The sequence below is a fragment of the Parasteatoda tepidariorum genome, chromosome 8, assembly GCF_043381705.1.
Source record: "Parasteatoda tepidariorum isolate YZ-2023 chromosome 8, CAS_Ptep_4.0, whole genome shotgun sequence".
NCBI lineage: Eukaryota > Metazoa > Arthropoda > Arachnida > Araneae > Theridiidae > Parasteatoda > Parasteatoda tepidariorum.
In genome coordinates, this window is record NC_092211.1 from 15,057,909 (window position 1) to 15,080,927 (window position 23,019).

The following is a 23,019-nucleotide window of genomic DNA, read 5'->3' on the forward strand; positions in this document are numbered from 1 at the left end:
GCTGATAAGCATGAGTTACTCGATAAATGAGTCTGGCATCATTAAAATTTTGCAGAAAGTTTAAAAAAAAAACTGTTTTCTGAGAAATCAATACAGTTAAAATTAAAACATGGAGTAAAAAATAGAACTTAAAAAATGAAGTAAAGATAACTCATTCATTAATTTCAGTATTTAATTAACAGGTTTATCATTTACTTTACAAGTTTGATTAAACGATCAATAATTTTCAAAAATTATGCATTTTAATACTTTAAAACATTTGTTTTTAAATATTTTTGATAAGGCTTTAGTTAAAAAAAATAATAAGGCATAACTCTGTTTCAATTTTTTTTAAGTTACCAAGTTTTGTCACCAAGTTTTCTCATTTAATTACAGTTACAATTTTAAAAAACCTATACATCAACATTGAATTATAATGCAGTACAAATGTTCCGCAACCTCTCAAAATTTTAAAGTGAACCTCATTTTCGTTCAATGTAGAACATAGTATCGTATCGCTTGAAAACAATAGTATGGTTCATCTTAGCACCATATAAACTTTATAGCAAATTTGAACAATATTACAGTTCATAACAGTTCAGAATTTATAACAATTAGGGAAATATTTATTTTCTTATATTTTGATTAAAAAAAATTCCACTAAATGTCACTTACAAAAAAGTTATAATACTTGAGTAGTAAAACTTGACTTCAATGCTTTTGCTACACTTAAAAATTCATAAAAATTTATAATAATTTTAATCGTTTTACAGGTGCCATTATTTACATATTTTTTCTGAACTCCTTTTTTCTTCTTATTTTGGTATTTATACATATTTAGCAAGCATCACTTTCCAGTTTCTTTGCAACAAGCTGAGCCAGAAAATAATATTCTCCTGTTATAAAATATTTGTCAAAATCTGGGATTTCTGTGTTTAAATTATTACAAGACAAATGCTTGTATGATAATTTTATTTGTTCTGTTTATAGGTGCCAGCAGTTAAACAAAGTAACTTGCCAAGATTTTGTGGGTGGCCTATTACAAAAAAAGTAAAATTTTTTCAATTCTCTTATTTATTTAGCTTCTATTAAATAAATGTATGTTCTATCAAATTGTATTTTTATGATTGATTTAATATTTATTTCTTCCCTCAAGAATTGTAGATTCGTGTTCCTTAACTCTGATAATATGTTTTAATGGGTACTAAGTGCTGTAGCACTGTTTAAATCTTTTTAACATTGAAATAAATGACATAGCACTCAGTGAAAAGAAGTTTCCAAATGGTGATGTCTCTATCAATTCACGATTTTCTTTATTAGTATTTAAACATCGGTTAAATTTTTTATTTTTAAATTTGCACAAAAGCAATAATCTTAAATGTCTTATCTGTGTTGATTAATTTAAATTTAAATTGATTGATTTAGTGACTTAATCTGCATTTTTTCGTTAAAAGATTAAGCTTTTATTCTCTAAATTTTTATAGTACTATATTTTTTAATTAAAATTTTCTTGGTTTAATTTATTACTCTCATGTTAAAAATATAGGATTAAAAATTTGAGCTATTTTCTTATTAAATACATTACTGTCAATGAGCTGAATTCCGCCGTTCTATATAATACCCAATAATTGTATTGAATGCTTGCCTTTTTTTAAATATTTTAAATAGGAAATTTGAGCATAATTATATATTTTAAGTGGTAATTCTATAGAATGTTTATTATTCTGCAGAATTGAATACTTTGCATAGTCGTTGTATAGAATATCTTAAGATTTTTTCTACTCATCTTATAAAATGCTCAGGTGTGAAATAGTAATCATTTTATACTTTTTCTGATCATTCTATATAGTGCTGGATACCATACATACCCAACATACACAAATAATTTTTAACTTAATTTTTGTTGACCAATACTAGGAACCAGTTAATTGTTATGATATTTACGTAAGCATGCTGTATTAATACAACATTAAAAATTATTAATTATTCATGTCTTGATTAATGCTTAATATATTTTAGAATAATTAAATAATTCCATTTATTTTATTTATAAAAATATTTTTGTCAAAAAAAAAAGACTTTTCAAACAAATGTATGTACAGATATATAATTTCAAACAAATATGTTTGTAAATAAATATATAATTTAAAATTAATTTAATTGCGTCTGGGTTTGATGCAAATGTTTTACTATTCCTTTAGAATTCAGTATTTAAAAAGAATTTTTTTTAACTATTTTCATTGCTTTTATAAAAATTATTATGGATAGGTACATACATATAAGAAAATGTCTCTGAGGATTAGGAATCATAGAAAAACACATCAGAAAAATATACTGTAAAACAGTACTCATTAACTATGAAATAAAATTTAACGTCTGATTCGATTTAGACCGGTTTACCGGAATTTAACGTAATTAAATAATACTCGAACATATTTGCATATTTTTAAATAAAATCAGTTGAAATGCAAATTTTCTTTTGAAGTTGACTGAGAGAACAAGTTCTGAAATTACATTAGTAAATATTCCAAGAACTATGAGTAATGATGTTGAACTTAGGTATCGAGATAATTCAATGAGAAGAAATACAATAATTTGATTCAACTTTGCACCATATTAAAAATTGAACAATATTATGTGTACATTTTTTACCCTGTTCTTGAGAGAGAAATGCATGACTGTTTTAGAAAAATAAATAAATAAAATGACGCAGCACATTTGCATCCCTATACTGATCTAAGAAAAATATGAAAAACATTAGGTACTAATGGTATATAATTGGAAGGTTATTTGCATTGCCATTGGGAGGTCATTAGCATTTGCAAATAATAATAATAAAGTTTTAGCATTCAGGAAAAAAGTCATTTTGTGCAAAATATGGACAGTACAATAATTGATGAGATATAAAAATTTGAAGGTTAAAGTACACTGAATTACTTTTAAGATCTTGGATTTTTAATTGCAGTAAATTACTAACAATATCACTGGATTTTTAGTTTTATATTGTTGGACCTATTAACATTATTAGATAACTATTGTTGTACTTATTTCCGATATTTGTGAATTATTTCCGTGTAATTGTTACAATTCTGTATATTATTATTATTGTTGTTTAGAATATTATTGTTGATGTAATCATTTTCAATATCTCTATAAAACGAGTGCATTAATATTATTCTATTGTTATTATTTTTGGAATTATTGCCAATATCATTGAATAATTAATGATATTAAAATTACTTCTATTATTGAAATATTAATACTATTGGAATTAATTCTAAATGGCTATTGAATCGAATAATTAAACACTATGCTGAAATACCGCATCAAGCATAAATATATCACTAGTTTGCTGTTTTACTGTCTTAAAAAAATATAAATGATGCTACTTTGATAACAAGCAGTATTAAAACTGCATAAACCAGAATGTAAAATGATATTCTTATTTGTTAAATTTCGGAGGCATAATTCAAATTTTGTTTCTATATTAATCTTTTGTGCTAAACTTGATTCCACATTTTTTATAAAATTCATTATTGCTTATTCATTTGTATTTTGCAGCAACTTAAATGGATCAATGGAGAATGCTCGGATATTTTGATATATTGTAGTAGAATTTCAACATCTGCCAAAACATTTAAATAAATATATGCAAAATTCATACTTACTAAGCTAACATCCATTTTCAACTTTTAATGGGTTTATATTTTTGCTTTATTGAGCTATGAGTTTAGGTGTCAATATTTTTATTTTGCTATTCCATAGCTTTTTTATTTTTTTACTTTCAAATTTGAGCTTTAAAAACACAATAACTCGAAGGAGCTTTTGCATTTCTTGACTACTATGGTTTTTATACGACTTTCAAAACATTTTATTCTGCAAAGTTTTTCTATCTATACCTACTATATAATTATCTTCAGGAATGTATTAAAAAGTTATATTTATCTATCTTAATATAAGAGAAGCTTAAATAATTAAGTTATAATGTAACTAAGTTATAATTTAGCTGTGTAATATTTCAGTAATTATGTAAATTTGAAAATGCACTTTTTTGATGAAGGAAAAGAAAAAGATTTTTAGCCAGTAAGCAATTTTATTTATATAAGATTTTTTTTTACGTTGGTACATTTCATATTTTGTATTGTTATACGTTGAATTTAATTTTTACAACGCATAATTAGTCTTCTTGCCCCTTTCATACATATTCTGGAAAAATATAGCAACCAATTAAATTTTATTGTAGTACTTAATATTGCATAAATGCTATTATTCATTATATGCTTCTATATATTATTTATTTTACAGTGTAGTAGATTAGTAAACATGAAACCATTCAAATAAGTTGAATACTCAGATTTTAACTTTATCGTTTGTCAGTTTTCTTAAATCTAAAGAAGAATTAAATTTCCTTCTAAAGCATTAAATCCATGTTATAAACTTTTCTTATTTCAATGCACAGAGAAGTAGCATAAACTAAACCAATTATTTAACACTTGTATCAGATTGTTATATATTTGATTTTACGTAGTTCCATATTTTCGCTGCCCACGTTTTCAAATATTCAATTTTTACATAGTTCAACCTCTCTGTTCTCCCACGCTTTTTATTGCAACTGAATTACTCTGAGAATAAATAGATATACAAATAAAATGTCATTATTTGATACAAATCTATGTTAGCAAAAATTGTTCAAATCAGGAAAATTTATAAATGTTAGAACTAAATAGATAACTAAACATTACTATTTAGAAATAAAAGTTGCATAATATAATTTTACACATTGCTTGAATTTTTTTATGTCATAAAATGCTTGGCAATGTACTCACATATTCAATATAAAATGTGTATAAAGTATTCTAAAACTACATTTCTGAAAACTTTATACTTTGGTTATAAATTATTCTCCTTTTTACACTCAGTTGTGCTTCAGTATTTATTCATTAAAACGACGAAACAGGCAGCGTGATTTAAGTCTTATTAGGTCTTGCTATCGAATTTCATTTTGATACATTCTACCAGTTTTCAAAATATTTAGAAAAAAATAAAAATTAAAGTTAACTAAAAAAATGCATTAATAATTTTAATTTAATGTAAATCTTTTTCAATATGCATAAATTCGTTGCGAGCCATGAGCATTAAAAAAGTAAAACTTATTAAAATAATAGCATCTTTAAAGCGAATATAATTTTTAGAGTTGAAGCAAAATTTAATACGAAATATTTTTACTTGTGTATGATCTAATTAAAAGGTATAATCATTTATTTTACACATGGGTACATATTTTTATGTGGATACAAATCTGTGTGTCTTCGAAGACTTTAAAACATACTGTTTCGCTGCGAAACAGTTTTTTTATCGCTTCATCTTTGATAAAAAATGTTATTTAAAAAAATGCTCAGACTCCAGATTTTCTTAAATAATATACATTTCATTAATTCGAATAATAGAATCGCTCAAAACACTTTAGTTTCAGTTTAAAATTTTTTTTATTTATTTTTACAAATACTTTCTAAAAAATGAAAAAAAAAAAACTTTGCTTTGTCGTGTATTTCTTTTATGAACTCTTTTATGAACTTCTTTTATGAATATCCGACTTTTGAAATATTTTATGCGTATCTATATTTCGCAAACTTTTACTTATATAAATTTTTTTCCTCTATTATATATTCGTAAAATATTGTTAATATCGCAAATATTCCTTCACAATGCATTCTTATAAAAGTCATAGAGCAAAAGATATATGCATTCCTATAAAAGTTATAAAGAAACTGGATTGGAGATTTTTAAAATATTATCTAATATCTGAATTTGGAGAATTTAAATCACTATGATGTGACATAAATGGATAATTTACTTTACTAGTAGCACTTGAAGGCAACTTCACTGAAAAGCAATGATAATATTACATGATAACTAAATAATGGTGGTACACTATCAAACAACCATCACATTTGTTCAGGTTTTGCTATTTTTCCCGTCTATATGTTTTTATAAACATAAAATATCCGGTGTTGATGAATTATGTTTCTCTCACGGTCATCCGTCCTTTTTTTTCGCATGACTCAAATCGATTCCAATTTTCCACGGTCACCCACGGGAACTATGGGTAAAAGAAAAAAAAGAGAAATGATTGAAATCGAAAAAGGAAAGGAAAAAAAAAATTCAGATTTGGGCAGTGATCAACTGAAAAAAGGGAGAAAATCTTGTGTTACTAAAAAAAAATATACCTAGAATGAAAAAAAATACAGAGGAAAGAACTAGAAGAGGGAGAGAACATGTGAAGATAAAAGTTTGTGAGGAACGCATACCAATAGGAAGGGCCTCCAACTGAAAGAATTCGAGATAGAATATCTAGAGCCAAACGATCTGTAAAGGAATTGTACGGGAATTTAACCTTTTGTATGAGGGGAATTTAATAACTAATTCGGAATTAAATATTAGATTCATGATCCAAAATACATTCAAAGTAGAAATTTTTCTGAAATTGTAATTTGCTTTTTTATTTTCATTAATATTTTTATTGGAATATTCACACTCTCGGAATATTTAAAATAATTACTTGTATATATGATTCCGTCAAGTTCGAAACTCGGTTTTCCATGGAATATAATGTATGAAGTGATTCATACATTGCTCAGGCATCATATAGAATAACTAATGAAAAATCAAAGCATTTTATACCCGTATTATATTTCTGATTTCACCTAAAACCGTTAGGTATACCGAACTTCGGCATTTCATTCATTGACTATAGCATTAAGTACAAAATTCTTGGCTAACCCTTACTGGTATGATTTCATAATAAAAATATTGTACATGAAATAACCATTAAATTTTTATTTAAAAAGATTTGCTTCATTTTGTAAATGTGCACATTTTGTAAATTAAAACTATAATATGATATGAATATAATTTTAAATCATTGTAGAATATCAAGAACTTAACTATATGAAAAAAGAAGCATACTCGCAATTTTAAAAGAGGGGATAAAGATGGCTCTCAGTAATGATTTAACCTTTCTGGGGTGACACTTTTTTTATGTCAACTATGTGATTTAATTTAGATTAAATTATGATCTCATGAAAATACTAGGTATAACTTATACGAATTTGAGGAGATTTAAGCCAATTTTCATGCAGATGAAACTTTATTTTTTTTATATCATTTTACAAAAAAAAGAGAAGAAAAAAAATATTATTTCAGTTGTGAGTAAACATTTACGAATCAAACAGAAATTTATGTTTTTAGCCTGGAAAGAAATTTTATCAGAAAATAATTTTTTTAATGCTTTCAAAATAAAATATAATTCATTGTTCCCACTTTAAAATAATGACATTGCTTCAATGAATCACGTGAAAAAATGAGATGATAATGTCTAATGATTTGAAAAGCTTATGATTGTTCCTTTATAAATCATTATTATTTGACTAAAACTTATAAAATAAAAGTATCTTTTTATTAACATATAATGAACATAGTATGAGCTCTGAATTGAAATATATTAAAAGCACTCAAATTAAAGTAAACTTAATGAAGAATTTGTTTTAATTTCAGTAAAATCGAGCATAAGATGATTTAAAATAGTTAATTCCAAATCTATTATATAATAAATATTTTCTTCGGTATAAATTTTTTCTGCATATTCATTTTTGAACTATTAAGTGTTCTTAAATAAATAATCACAAGAAGCTGATGCGGCAAGAAATTCCCATATTAAAAGCATCATTCACTTCAAAAATTTATAAATAGGAAGAAACGTGTCGATTCTTTGTACCTAAACATGCCGCCTGTTATTTCCTATTTATGTAGCGAATGAAGTTTTTAATCAGGTAATAAGTTTTATTTATGAATATAAGCGAACCCATTATAAACTAAAATAAATCAATTCAACAGATGTTTACTTTTATGTTAAATTAAAGGAAAATTCTGCAGTTACGTTTATTTTTTAATGAAAAATGTAAATATAGAAACTGAAAATATTTTAACAATACTTGAAAATTACTTTTCGAATTCGTTCGGGTTTTGATTTTTTTGCTATTCAAAGAGTATTTTAGTGTATATTCCAATCAATTTAACATCAAAAATTAAAAAGGTATAATACTGAAAAATTGTGTAAATTACAAAATTTTTCTGAAATATTTTGTGCTTAAGATCCTAGGTCTTTTTACATTATTTAAACTCCATTTTTTCCCCAAAATATTAAAGTATTTGAATTCATATTAAGGAAGCAAATTATTTTAAAGTAATACATTTGAAAGTCGTGCAAATTTTAAGCTAGTTTTACTATAGAGCGTTAAAGTTTATTAATTAAAAGAAAAAAAAATATTTTCTTACATTTAAAATTTAAGAGGAAACTACATTTTTGTTATCAGTGGGATATTTATTAATTGAATAAATGTGTAGAAAGAGAGAAAATACCATTTTTTGCCTGGTATGCAAGTAAATAGATTCAAAAATTTAAAAATGTTTTTTTTTATTAATCCTTTTAGATATTTTCTTATTTTTAGTTTCAATTTATCGATATAAATATGTATTTTTTTAGATAAGATATCATTCACAAACTTTTTTTTATAAACAAAATTTTAAAACTTAGATAAAGGTTTGTTGTAAAATAATACAGTTAATTCAATTTATTCATTTATTATTATGTAGAAAAGGTTTTTATTTCTTATTTTCTGATAGAAATTTGAAATATTAATGAAATTTTTTGGTTCCTGGAGAATTTGGATCTAAAGCATGGGCTTTGGATACCAAAACTCAAGTTAGAACCGGAATACAGGTCTAGTTTCTTAGATATTATAAGTTTTTATCTTAAAATGTCATTTTCAAAAGTAGAAGGATGTTCTCACCTTGTTATTCTAAATACAACAAAGATAAAAATTGTCAAGCTTAATTCCTTCAAAATATTTAACTTAGCTATTGTGTTACTCGATTATGTATGACTCAGAAGCTTAACTAAGAAAATGTTCCAGAAAAACGAAAAATATTGTCCATGATGAAACATTTTCCATGATGTCCATATTGTCCATGATGAAATTTTCTAAAAATTATTTTTATAATTCTTCCTTCTTTCTCGAGTTTGCACAAATGTTTTAAATACTCGGCACAACTATTTCTTAATTTCATTTTTTGTCCTTACTTATCTTTAATATAATAAAATATTGAGATGACAGTATTTTTGATATGAAAATTACGCATTCTTTTTAAAGGTGAAACTGCGTGTTTGGCGAAATTTTTATAGCTTGGAAGAGAGGCTATTTCACTTTCAGCGATTTTTTTAACAGATCCAAATTATTATAATGAAAAATATACTTGATTGAGAATAAAAATCAGTATTTAATATATCACTGATTAAAATCTACAATACAATCTTTTGATAGAGTACTCTTTAATTCTCACGTGATTACATGAAAATCAATTAAATATCAGTAATATATATATTTTTTTCATTTCTTAGTAAATAAATAATTAAACGAATTCGATTGCGACGTATGCCCTTATATTTATTATTTTTTATTTGAATGCTTGCTCATGCAAATTAAAAAAAAAATGATTAAAAAAATTTCAATTTTCTTAGGAAGGGAAGATGTTAGTTTTAATTATTAAATTAGCCTGCCGAAGTTCTTTATAAAAATACAAAAATGACTCTATATATATTTGCATTCACTCAACATTCAATCGGCAAGATTTCAACGATGCTATTTTAAATCTCGTTGCTGAGGAAAAAACTTCATAATTGCATTATTTTTATCGCTCTCCTTTTTTTTTATTGATTTTTTTACTTCTTCATTATTTTAACTTTAATTTCAACTGTGATAAAAATTTATTTCATGCGTACTGCAAGAAAAATACAACAGGAAATAAGAAAATACCGCATTATTTATTTTAGTTACTCATTTTGTACGTTTTATTGTTACAAAAGTTTTCGTTGGGGGGACGGAATAAAATGGTCGGTAGGGCATTGGGCCCATGTTCAAGAATTCCGGGCGTTCGATCCCTGCCGGCCAAAAATGTAGTGAATGGTGACTGATGCAAGTTAAATCCATCGAGTCGCAAAATCCTCCATGTTCCCATAACAAATAAATACCTCTGGAGATACTGATCCAGGAGTTACCTTCTCTTCTGGATTGGTTCAAAATTACAAGACTACGGAGTTGAACATTAGTAGTCGTAAACCAAAATTGGGTCGACTGTTCAACGACGGATATAAAATTCTTATGACCACATATTCAGTAAAAAATATAAGACTGAAAAGTGAGTTAACCAAATAAATGGTTTTTATGTTATGCTTTAAAGTATCATGATAAATTTACCACATATCATATTTAATTGCTAATTTTATCAAAATCATTAGTAAAGTGTTTCCATTAAAATTACTGAGCTTTTCGGTGTTCCCATAGAGCAATAATTGAAATTTTTAAATAATTTAATGTGGGAGCATTTTAAATAAATATATATATATATAATCATAAGGAAGGGAGCCAAATGATCAAAATAATGTTAAGGAACTTAAAGNTTTAATCATTTTTTTTAATTTGCATGAGCAAGCATTCAAATAAAAAATAATAAATATAAGGGCATACGTCGCAATCGAATTTGTTTAATTATTTATTTACTAAGAAATGAAAAAATATATATATATTACTGATATTTAACAATGATATTTGATTGATTTTCATGTAATAACGTGAGAATTAAAGAGTACTCTATCAAAAAAATTGTATTGTAGATTTTAAACAGTGATATATTAAATACTGATTTTTATTCTCAATCAAGTATATTTTTCATTATAATAATTTGGATCTCTTAAAAAAATCGCTGAAAGTGAAATAGCCTCTCTTCCAAGCTATAAAAATTTCGCCAAACACGCAGTTTCACCTTTAAAAAGAATGCGTAATTTTCATATCAAAAATACTGTCATCTCAATATTTTATTATATTAAAGATAAGTAAGGATAAAAAATGAAATTAAGAAATAGTTATGCCGAGTATTTAAAACATTTGTGCAAACTCAAGAAAGAAGGAAGAATTATAAAATTTTTTTTTAGAAAATTTAACCGTGAAATACAAGAGAGTTTTACACTTTAACGGACACGATCAGTTCTTTCATGGAATAACTAGGTATTCTATAAAATAACGGATTTCATACTTTAACGGTAACATATACATTGCTAACAATTTATAATTATGTTCCAAATTTTCTAACAATTTTTACAAGAGTAAAGAGTGTTAAAAGAAAACATCGCCTGCGTGTTTTATTAGCATTTATATATCCAGACGAAATAAAAGAAAACTAGGATTATTTACGTCTATTTAACGGAAACTTTAATTTAGAAAAATTAATCATAGCATTTTTTTACAATGAACAAGACTAAGTGTATTTTTTTGCAAATACCCAAAAAAATTGTAAATTTATTTGAATGCTCGAGAATTTTAGTAAGAAATTCTATTTTAAAAATGTAAATAAGGTTTGTTTTGAATTTTTAAATATTATTTTAAATTTTTGCTATTTTTAAAACATGAAATTTTTGTTTTCAAAATAACCAATATCGAAAGAAATCAGTTTTCACAACGTATGTAGGTGATGCATACATAAAATTTTACTCACATACTTTTACTGAGAAAAAAAAATGATCCAAACTACCATAATATGATAATTTAGTTGGTTTCTAACGACATGGGAACACCAAAAATCTCAGCCTTTTTGTTTTGATTTTTGTAAAATTAGCAGTGAAATATGATTTTATAATGTGTGGTAAAATTTGATAAATGCTGCAATTTTGTCATTATACCTTGAAGCATGGCATAAAAACCATTTATTCCGTTAAATTTGCTTTTCAATTAAATATTTTTTAATTTAATGCGTGGAAATAAGAAATATAATTTTTAATTATAGTTCTTAAGTGTAATTTAGAATAATTTGAACAATGAGAATTTCCGGTAAACCATTACCATATGAACGGAAGATTTTTCAAATTAATGGCTAAAATACCTTATTTTGGTTTTAATAAGGGACAATACGATAATTTAACTATAATTTTTCCGCCATGTTTCATGCATATTAATATCCGACTTGTAAATACCTAATTTTCAGGAACTAAATTTATGAATTTACTATTTGGTTAAATTTGTTTAGAAAAACATAACGCATGCCTCCAGTGCCGATGTTGTTTTAATCATAAAATGATGATGTCAGTATATTTCTCATGCACCATACTCTGCATTCAAAATTGGATAAAAACGCACTACCCACGTAAACGAATTAATTTAGGATTGAAAATGAAACTCCTGAATAGCATATGTGATCTAAGTTGGTAATGCTCTATTTTCAATTTTTTTTTCTATCTTTATTAGATAACGGGGAAAGTATTAATTATTGGTTTATTCAATTTTTCCCCAGCTGATTTTATAGCTTAAATTATTATGTAGGCAATTGTAAATAAGATTACTTTTCATTGTTTTTTTTAAAAAAAAATACTTATAAATTGTTTTGATTCCTACCCGGAGGAAAAAAAAATGTATGATGGTATTAATATTTCTGGTAAAAAAAAAATATTTCAATGAAATTAAAATATACAGTATTTAAACCATTCCTTTTTCTGTTCATATTGTAACTGTTTACTGGAAATTCTGATTATCGGCATATAGTTACATATAGTTCCTATTACTACACATTTAGTAAAAAAAATACAAAACTGAAAAGAAAATTTAACCGAACAAATGGTTTTTATGCCCTGTTCTGAGGTTTCATGGTGCAATTACTCAATGTTAAAAAATTAACTATATTTTATCAATCGCATATTATAAAACTATATTTTACTTTAAATTTTTTTAAAAATCATTACCGAAGTGCTTTGGTAAAAATTATTGAGCTTTGTGGTGCTTCCATGCAACCAGAAACACAGTAAATACTAGTATATTCTGATAGCTTTGATCATGCTTTTTTTTCTCAGTGTAAATATATAACTAATGGTGTTTTATTAAAATTTTTTATCAATGTCAACAAATGGTGTTCTTGCATCTATTTCTTATAGTTAGGAGATAAATTTTGATATGTTTAAATCAAAAGACGTTTTATAAAAAAATCGTAAAAAGATGAATTAAAAGAATTTAAATTATGAACTAATGAAATATTATTTATAGAAAACCTGATCCCAATACATGATTTTTATCTTTAAGCATGATATTTAGGTAACAATAAAAATTATATTAAAAACATATGAGAAAATATGTTTACTAAGCGTCTTCTACTAAGAAAGAATTCTTTAAGTTGATAAATTTTTAGAACATTAAAAAAATGTCATGTTCATAGGGTTTCCATAGTTTATTTTTGATATTTAAATAAATTATAGAATAGGTTGCACGTTTCAAATCGCGGGTAAGAAACTTTATCATTGTACAAAAAGCTTTTCCCCACAATAAAATTAAAATGTATTTATTCATCGATTTATTTTTACTGGATAATCAATGTAAAAAGAACTGCATCTTATTTTTTATACAATAATAAAAAAAAAATGAATCCCTAAAAGTAAAAGAAATTTCGGTGCTTGAAACAGCGATCCAAATATGTATATAAAATCCAGAAAAAATTAAGCATATTTTTCATTGGTTACGAGCTCCTAATATGTATACTAACATGTAAACTTCTCCCAAGGTGTATAATATCTTGCACATAAACGTAATCAATTTCTTTCATTATTCATTCACAAATATCTCATATTAAGTATCTTTTAATCAACTCAAATTTAAAATCTCCCGTAACAAAAAGATGTTTTGTATTTCGACTTGACTCCAATATGGATAACAGTTTCGTGCTCATCTATTTTAAGTCTCTAAAAAACTTTTCACTCATTTGAAGTATTTAGGAATCATTATAGGTATTGAGGAAGTCTCTTTTCTCTTCATAAAAGGAAAACTCGACGAATTGTAGAGTTATTTTAATTATGAAATAACAGTGAAGACTAATTATTTATTGCTACACAACATAGCTAAATTTATTTTTAAATGAAGAATTTAACGTTTAATTTAACGTTTTAAATTAATGTTTTGTTTCTTAAAATTGAAAATGACAATTCCTCCAAAAGAAGATGATTTTGGAAGAATTGTGCAAATGCATGACAGTTAAATGGCTTTACGTCTTTATTAAATTACAATACATTGTTAAATATTTGCTCAAGTAAGTTTTATCAAATATTCATAGTAAAGGGAGGTTAGATATTTGAATTTATCCAAAAATTGGTTTTAGGAGCTTCTAGGTCTTAAAAACTGATTTCAAAATCTCTGATGTTGGGTGGTTTTCAATATTATTGTCGGGCAATTAGGTATGTAGATCAAGGGTTCTTGCCGTATAAAAATTATTATATTTTTTTTCCTGTATGAAAGTTATTAAGTATTCTAACTGATGTTATTGTGTTAAAACAAATTTAAATATTATTTGTATTATTGTGTTTAAATTGTGTTAAAACAATTTGTGTTTACAAATTTAGAAATTCATCTTAAAGTAACATTGCAACTTCGGATTCTAACGGTTTCATTAAAATATTGAGTGTTAAACATTGACTTTATTGTGCTTGAATTTATAAATTGACTGTGTGCAAGAAATTAAAAAAAAAATTAAAATAAAGAAATTCATCTAAAATTAATCTTTAAAAATTTCATTTGCTATTTTTTGTGTGTCCAAAGCTTGTATCATTTCATAAGATTTTAAATCTTTTGATTTCTTAGTTGTTATCGTCCTATCAAGTATTTTTATAGCTCAAAAAGAGGTTAGGTTGGGTGTTTCTCTCGATAATCATTCCATTGTCTTCTGAGTTGAAGTTTGAAGGCTCAAAACCAGCCGGAACACTTTCCACGTGGTTTAGTTTTTCGCAGTGTTAAAATTATTCTTTCCAACACATAACTCAATGTTAGTCATTCAGCGTTCCACATTGATGTGGTTGTATTTGAATTTATAAACATTTTCAAAAAATAAACATGAAAAAAAAAATACTTGAAATGAGCTTTAAAAAATAATCTCACCTGCCTAACGAGTTTCTTCTGAGCCAGTACCAAAGATCATCTCTAAACACTACGTAACAAAACGCAACTGAATATCGCGCCTCAAAGTTACAAAGCCGCGTCACATTCAACAGTTTAACAAAAATGCAACCAGAAACCTCACACAACATAAAAGCTCTTCATGTTTGGAAATATCTGTCGCTATAAACAAGGCGATTTGATAAGTAAATGACCTTTGCTTAGCCAATCCGCTCGGCTCTGGGGTTTCAGAATTCTTTACGAGCCCCGCTTTCCCTTTTTCAAGAATTTTATGACCCTTCCTTTGAAAATGGGTTTGAAGAGGAGACTATTTGACCATTCCAGACAATTGCCCTAGAACATGCGACCCTCTTCCATCAACGCAGGTGATCACTTCTCTTAATGAGGGGGTCTAGACCCCCTACCTGTGTCCCCAACAATTTCATGACTAGGATAATGGTTTGGGTGATGATTATTAGGAAGTTATAACACACACCAGGGAATATACAAGGGTGGTGAAAGAGGGGAAATGAAATTTCTATAAAAAGTTGAAATCCCACCGGTTGTTTAAATTGTTTGTTGTTTAAATTTTTAGATTCACATTTTTTAAAGAAACATAATTTTCGATTAAATATATAGTAGAACAATTGCTTAAACGCTTTTTATTTTATGTTGGTTGCATTGAGAAATTGGAATTAAAAAAAGAACACATAAGTAAAAAAAAAAAAGAAAACGAATTTTTAAAAATTATTTGAGTTTGACACTTTTTTAAACTTGTTATTTAAAACCTTTGATTTAGATTTTAAAACTAATGCACTTTATTTTGTTCTACTGTGGAGTTTTTTGTTCTACAGTGTTATAATTGAAGTATCCGTAGAAAAAAAATGCGAATATTTTCAGTTTAGATTGGGTACCATATAAAATTTACCAAAAAATGTTTTCCATTAAAGAAAAATGTTTTAATGCTTATAGTATTTATTTATTTCCAAATAAAATCGTGAAGGGTTACATTAATATTTTAGAAATACCTGATTCCCGATTTTATTGTAATAAATGTAAGGATGTGTAAAATAAACATGTAATGAAAAAAAGTTAAAATATTATTTATAAAGGTGAGTAAATACCGGATAGATTATTAAAAAGTGAGAAAACGTAAGCAACGATGAAATTACAAAATATTAAAACAGTATTTCAAGAGAAGAGAACATTCCTGATAACTTCATATGTGGGGGACTATGTAAGACAAACATTAAGTTACAAACACGATAAAATAATAATTACAGATGGAAAACAAATCTAGTACATTTTTTAAAGAGAGAATGTTTGTAAAGAAACAAAACTCAATATCAAATGTTTCCTTCACAGTGTATAGTTTACTAACCTTTTATCAAACTTCTTATGGTTAAATAATTATGGTGTTTAATATTTCAAAAAATTAAAATTATAGCTCTCCTTTATTTCTAATTTCAATCTTAAAATATTTACTATCAAAAGAGATATAGTGTCCTTTTTATTATTGATATTTTTAAGCTTTAGGTTTTAAATATATTTTAACAACGAACTCTTAAAAATAAAAACTTAGCAGAAAATGAATGATAATTTTACTGGTGATTAATCTATAAATGTCGCAAATTTCTTTCTAAATTTTTAATCAGAAAATTTAATACTTGATTTCAGTCGTGATTTTGTTTGCTTTCTTTGTATAATTAAATGCTTTCATAAAGATGTTGCAATGAAATTGCAACTTAATTTTCTTAAATATTTCGAAATGATGCTTGGAAACTTGACAGAAAATTAGTTCATAAAATATGAGTATAAATAATTGTAGAGGTATTCAAAAAACATCACAATAATCTTTTTAATTCACACCTGCATATCTTTCATGTGTTTTTCTATCAGAAAAAGATTTTGCTAATTCTTTTCAAAATATCACTTTTAAAATAGCAGATTCATGTTGTTGTTTTTTTCATTATCTTTCTTTATATAAATATATTTGATACTTTAAAACCGATTCAGGGAAGTGGTTTATATTATATAATCTGCTGATTCCATTTATGATATTACATAAACTGCGCATTGCTGTCGGGGGTGTAGCTCAGTGGTAGAGCGCTCGCTTCGCATGCGAGATGTCCTGGGTTCAAATCCCAGCTCCTCCAAGTCTCCTGTAGAGTTCAAAATTTTACTCCAATGCAATTTCAAATCAATTATTAAAACTATTTTTTTATTTTTTTTTATTGATTTTTGAAGCAATTTTTAGTTATTACTTATAATCATTATATTTTTTAATTTTGTTTTCAGAACGTGGGTTACGTTACACACTTTTGCAACATTTAACATTTATGATAATTTTCGAAACATAATTTATTGCTTTTGAATACATCTATCTGCTTTCTTTTCTAAGTTTCAAACTATGTGAAGAAAGTATAAGAAAAAAACATTTCATTTAAAACATAAAATCAATTCTAAAAATATTTTTTCTAATTAAATTACGCTTGAATATAAATTTCTTTTTTTTCATCTGAAGTAGGAACCATTCTCTGATTGGTGCACATCTGTTTTGAAGCAAAGCAGGGGGAACGAAGCGGGAGGAAGACAGGCCATTATTCACAGAAGGGGATCCACATTTCTTTTCAGCCCTCTTCAGCCAATAGAAGACCATTTCAGCTCCAGTCCTTGAATTCGGAATGAGGTGAGATTTTAAAAGGAATGATTAATGAATAGATAATTCTAATTCTTTATTTTCTCTTATGAAGGGGACAAAAATTGATTAGTTGACTTCGAAATGGATGATTTGAAGCATCGCTGATGAAAAGATCGATTCACTGCAGTGAAAAGGAATTCGTTTGGCTAAAATTTTTAATATATATTCATTAATGAAGTATTTGAGAGTATATTGCAACGTTTTTCAAATTAGAGAATGCTTTATTCTTCTTAATGTTATTACACTATTACCTTACAAGTCAGCATCCAGACGCGTTTTTAACCTCTTTAACTATACATTTATTGATTTGAAAAATCATTTAAATTAATGCAAATTTATTCATGTTTCGTCATTAGTCATTTATTAATTTGAAGGAGTATTTATTATTTTATAAAAGATCTTCGAGTAATAGTATGACTTATCAGTGCTAAAATTTTTAGTTTCATTTCACTGTTGTTACATTACCAAATCAGCCACCAAACAAGCACTTAAACACCCATGGATTTAAATTTAAAATATTTAACTTTTTGTCACTAAAGCTTAAACGAAATTAAATATTCAAAAAAAAATTTTTTTAATCGATTTATTTATTTTAAGAAGTATTCAAAACTTTGTTTCAGAGTTACTTACATAAGACAACGCTGCATTTCATTTTATTCTAACATAATTTGTTGTCTCATATAAAAAAAAAGCATACAGTTAGTTTTTTTTATTCCATTGGGTTAAAATCCCTAAGAGATTTAAACCCATAAGAGATTCATAAGTTAAATGCTTAGTTTCTTAAGATTGCGCTCATTATAATCGCATTTACTGTCACATTTAATTTAATTCAGACAATTTTAGCTACATTATTGATTTCATTATTTTAATTACCTCGTACAATATTTTATAACTTTATAGTTAAAATTCTAAAATTTCATCGTTCGTGTTCGTTCCTAAATTTCACCGTCCAATGCTGAAAATTATAGAAATTCATTAGAAATTTCGCAGAGATTCTAGGCTTTCATTTCAGTTTCAAATACTTAAATTTTGATCATAAAATTGTTCAGCTATAACTTCTATAACTGTTTGGCCAACACAAAATGAATAAAAATAAATAAATTAAAAAAGTATATAGTAAAAGGCACCACAGTAATAATCGTATGATTTTGGGGTCGTTGATTAATTTATTGTTGTTAAATATTTATATGAATGTAATGTGATATTTTTTTTAAAAAAAATGGCGAAATTCGAAGATAAAATTATAAATCTGTGGAAAGGATATTATTAGACTTCTTGCTTTTACCAAATGATTAGAATTCTTTAAGAAGCTCTAAGAATTTTTAAGTGGTAATAATGAAGCTTATCTTATTGGAAAAAGAGTTCACCTGAAAAAGAAAATACTGCAGACAGCACAGGAATTAAAGCACATCGGAGAAAAGAGCTTCGAAAAAAAAAAACGCATCGGGTTAATTATATAATAGTAACAGTACAATTGATACGGTCCGTAGAGCAAAATTTTAATATTTAGTATATATATATATATATANATATATATATACTTTTAATATCAGATATTTATATATATCTGATATTAAAAGTAGCGTTCAATAGCTTTCAAGTGATCAAGTTAAACTCTGTGTTTTTTAATTGTTTTGAAATAATACCTAGTTTTGTTCGAGGAAATATTTAACTACATTAAATTCGATTTTAAGCGACTCGAATTTAATCGGTCGTTGCATTTATGAAAAATGAGGTTCTTTTTAATTTTTTTTTTTTTTAAAAATCCAGTGCTCTTTTTTCAGAAGCTTTTTTCCCGGGTTTTTGTCTGAGTGTTTTTTTTTTTTCCTTGATTCATCGTATTGTGATAGTATAGTAATTGCAGACAAATAATACTTTCCACTAGAATTTTGTTAGAATTATGTTAAAATGATACATTGCAACATTTCTGTTAATAGTTTTAACCTTCACAAGATTTACCCCGAGAGATTATCATTAATTGATGAATGTACTATTATAGGTAAAACATAAAATATTAAAAATTTCTTAGACGTAAAATTCCAAATTAATAGCTGTGTCCTCTATTATTTTTTAAAAAATACTATTAATGAAATTTGAGCAAATACCTAATTGCATTGAATTCGTTATTAGTCATAGACCATTCAATTTTTGAAGTGGTGCTTTTTTTACCCGTGATTTTTGACCGACAGCTTATTTTTCCTAGATTATTTTAACTTCGTGTATTACTGTTTAGCGATGATTGCTTTGAAATAATAGTTTAAAAAAGGCCTTTATTGACTTACAAAATTCATTTCTGAGCTTATGTCACCAAAATAAAATTAATATTGAACAACGCTTCATGTAGTTGAAATAACTGTATAAGGAAAAAAAAACCAGGTGTAGATGAAAAAGTTAATAGGCGAGATTCAAAAGACATCTTGAATAATAAGATTGATAGATTTCATATTCATTTTTATTATCATACAGTTTCTAGAAAATTATCGAAAAATCTATTTATTATTAAAAAAATAGTCTCTAATTTAACGGACTGTAACTACATTAATAGAAATTTTTTGAAAATTTTAAACTCTAAAATCATTGCCAAAATTTGACTTTGAAATAATACAAGTATTTTCAAAAAAAAATTATTTTTAATAGAAAATACGTTTTAAACTGCAAATAATACTTATAGTCTGATATAAATAGTGAAATGAACTGATATTTTAAGTTTAAAGTTTGCGTTTCCTAAAATAAAGGGATATTTTAATTTACCTGTTTACATTACATTTTCTTACCTGTTCACAATTTCTTGCATCATCGGCTACTGTTTAATTAAGTTTACTCTTGTTTAAAGAATTTCTTTTATTTCATAATATTTAATTATTAAATATAATATTTAATAATTATTTTGGAATGTTTTCTGAAGGAGCTTCATTTCCTTTCAGATATAATTTAAACACCTTAAAACGCCACTTTAAAAAAAAAAAAAAGCATATTGTTGACTTTAATTGTATACTGTTAACTTTAATTGTATATTGTTGACTATATTGCATAACATATATACGATAACATATAACCATTGTTTTCAAAAGTTTTAAGAATTATAAGATTGTTCATTATTAATATAATAAAGGATATTCAAATATGATAAAGGCTGTTCAAGCGTGTTACAATACATTAAAGCAGCAATTAAATAAATGATTCTTACTATACATAAAGCATTATCATTAATAAACAGTCTAGACATATATTTAACTTGGAATCATAAAAAAGAAACACCTGTAAAAAACAATGAGAACAAAAAATCATCGAAAAAACAGTTGTTTTTGACAATTTTTTTTTTCTTTTTTAATTTCTTAATAAATGTTACAATTTAAAAATACAACATAGCGAAAGTAATTTTGATTGAAAATAAAGTTTGTAATTGACAAAAATATATGTTTATTCAATTATCTAAAACTGTAAAAAGGAAAGTCTTTTTTTTTATTTATTCATTCATTATATTGTAAAACAATTGGAAATATTTTTAACTCTACACACGCTATCAGTTACGTAATTTTAGAGTAAATTAGCTGTGGAAATTGTGTTGCAAGTGATATAGATAAAATGAATCAACAGTTAAATACACATTATTATGATGTCATTATACCCATTTTTAGATGCGGCCTTGATATTTTTGGCTTGCTTTTCAGTTACTTCAAACTACGTACTTTTGTTTTTTTTTCTTTCCTCGCTTAAAAAAACGGAAAAATATAAATAAAATGAATTCATAACATTTGTATTGCTAGTGAAAATGGGCAGTAATGCGTCAAAAGGTAAAGAGAAAAGAAACTGTATTATAATGCTTGAAAAATGTGGTTTTTAATAATATTTACTTTAAAAAATTTATTTTGCCGTCTAACATTTTTTATTATTGATATTGAATTTTTTTATTTAATGAAATGTATGAAAATTCGATCAACAAAACTGAATCTTCTAATTAAAATAAAAAAAACCCGAACAAAAAGGTCTTTTAAAAGCCTTTTTTCCGACTAAGCAAGAGAATATAAAGCGTTTTAAAACTTATTTTAATATACTTATTCTAAGCAATTGTGATTTAATAACGTAAATGAATTAAGTTTTAATATAAAATAAGTGGAAAAAAATAGCAATTTAAAACATAAATTAAGAGGAATATTTTACTGATGTTCGATGTTTGAAAGCAAAAGGACTTAAAATTCTTCTAATATTTCAATCGATGCTTCCATTAATGGAGTTCCAGTTTTATGGGAAGAACGCATAGAAAGAAATGAAAAAAATTTAGAAAAATAAATTTTTATATACTATATAGAAAATTAAAACAGTTCAGCTTCATAAATATATGAGAGGCATTTTTTTGGAATTGATTTGAAATTTATTTGCTTTGATAGTGAAATATATTTTCTACATTCAAATTTATTAAGCTTAAGATTTTTCATATAGTTTTTTTTTATCTGATCACGAAGTTAACAAAAACTGAAAAGGTTTATATTTTAGAAAAATTAAATGTGCACTTCATTTATTTATGTGCACTTCATTTACAAAAGCTGTGTAAAATCACAAAATCTTTTTATATATCTTAGATATTTTGAAACAAATTGACCAATTTTAGTTGCTTTTTAAAAATTTTTTTTTCCTTACGTTTCAATTCAATGTCTTATAATTTAGAGACTAGAAAATTTCCTTTTATTTAATCTAATTCACTTTTAAAACATATTAAAATTAAAAAATTCAATATTTTGAGGCATTAAAAACTTGAAGAACAGATTTGAAATTTGAAGAACAGATTGAAACAGAAAGAGAAGCATAATTTGTGAATTTGTAACTTCTAAAAGAACGAAAGTGAAATGCTTAATATTACACTGTAAAAAATTTCGGACTAAATTGCGGTAAAAAGTACTGGCACCCTGAGTACATCATATGTAAAATAAATTTTTACAGAAAAATTTTATACCGGGGTTTTTACATTAGGGTTTATTTCCATATTTTCACAGTAAATTTTACTGCAAAAATTACGGTACATAAAAGTTTACGGTAAAAATTGATTTTACGTTAAAATGTGCCGATACACTGATAGATGATACTTTTCACCGTAATTTAATCAGGAATTTTTTACAAAGTAACTGATTTTGTAGCAGCTTTTATCAACAGGAAAATGACTGTATTTCAGATTTTTACTAACAAAAATTACTGATTATTATAATTTACTTAGGAAACTTAGGAAAATGAAAAATATTTGTATTCTCTCGTCAAATTTCAATGGTTAAATATTTAAAGAAACACTTAGAGATTTTACTAAAAATCCTAAAGCAAAATTTATGTTAAACA

At 25.5% G+C, this 23,019-nt stretch overlaps 1 protein-coding gene, 1 long non-coding RNA gene and 1 other non-coding gene across 5 annotated transcripts in view; 2 read left to right on the forward strand and 1 right to left on the reverse strand.

Annotated features, from left to right (window-relative positions):
- Positions 1–15,196, reverse strand: part of LOC107450669 (homeotic protein antennapedia-like) — a 327,250-nt gene extending 312,054 nt beyond the window's left edge. For 2 of the 3 annotated variants that reach the window (XM_071183844.1, XM_071183843.1), the window contains exon 1: positions 14,997–15,187. The gene's annotated coding sequence lies outside the window, so the exon portion shown is untranslated. Of the gene's footprint in view, positions 1–14,996 lie in introns of all 3 variants that reach the window. The other variant, XM_071183845.1, reaches the window with a different exon arrangement.
- The window catches only part of LOC122269178 (uncharacterized), a 40,414-nt gene that overhangs the window by 3,670 nt on the left and 13,725 nt on the right, over positions 1–23,019 (forward strand). Inside the window, exons 2-3 of the long non-coding RNA XR_006225029.2 lie at positions 970–1,029; positions 17,518–17,682. This is a non-coding gene — a long non-coding RNA (uncharacterized lncRNA). The remainder of the gene's footprint in view (positions 1–969; positions 1,030–17,517; positions 17,683–23,019) is intronic.
- TRNAA-CGC (transfer RNA alanine (anticodon CGC)) lies at positions 17,078–17,149 on the forward strand. Its single transcript has one exon. It is a non-coding gene; the product is annotated as a tRNA-Ala (tRNA).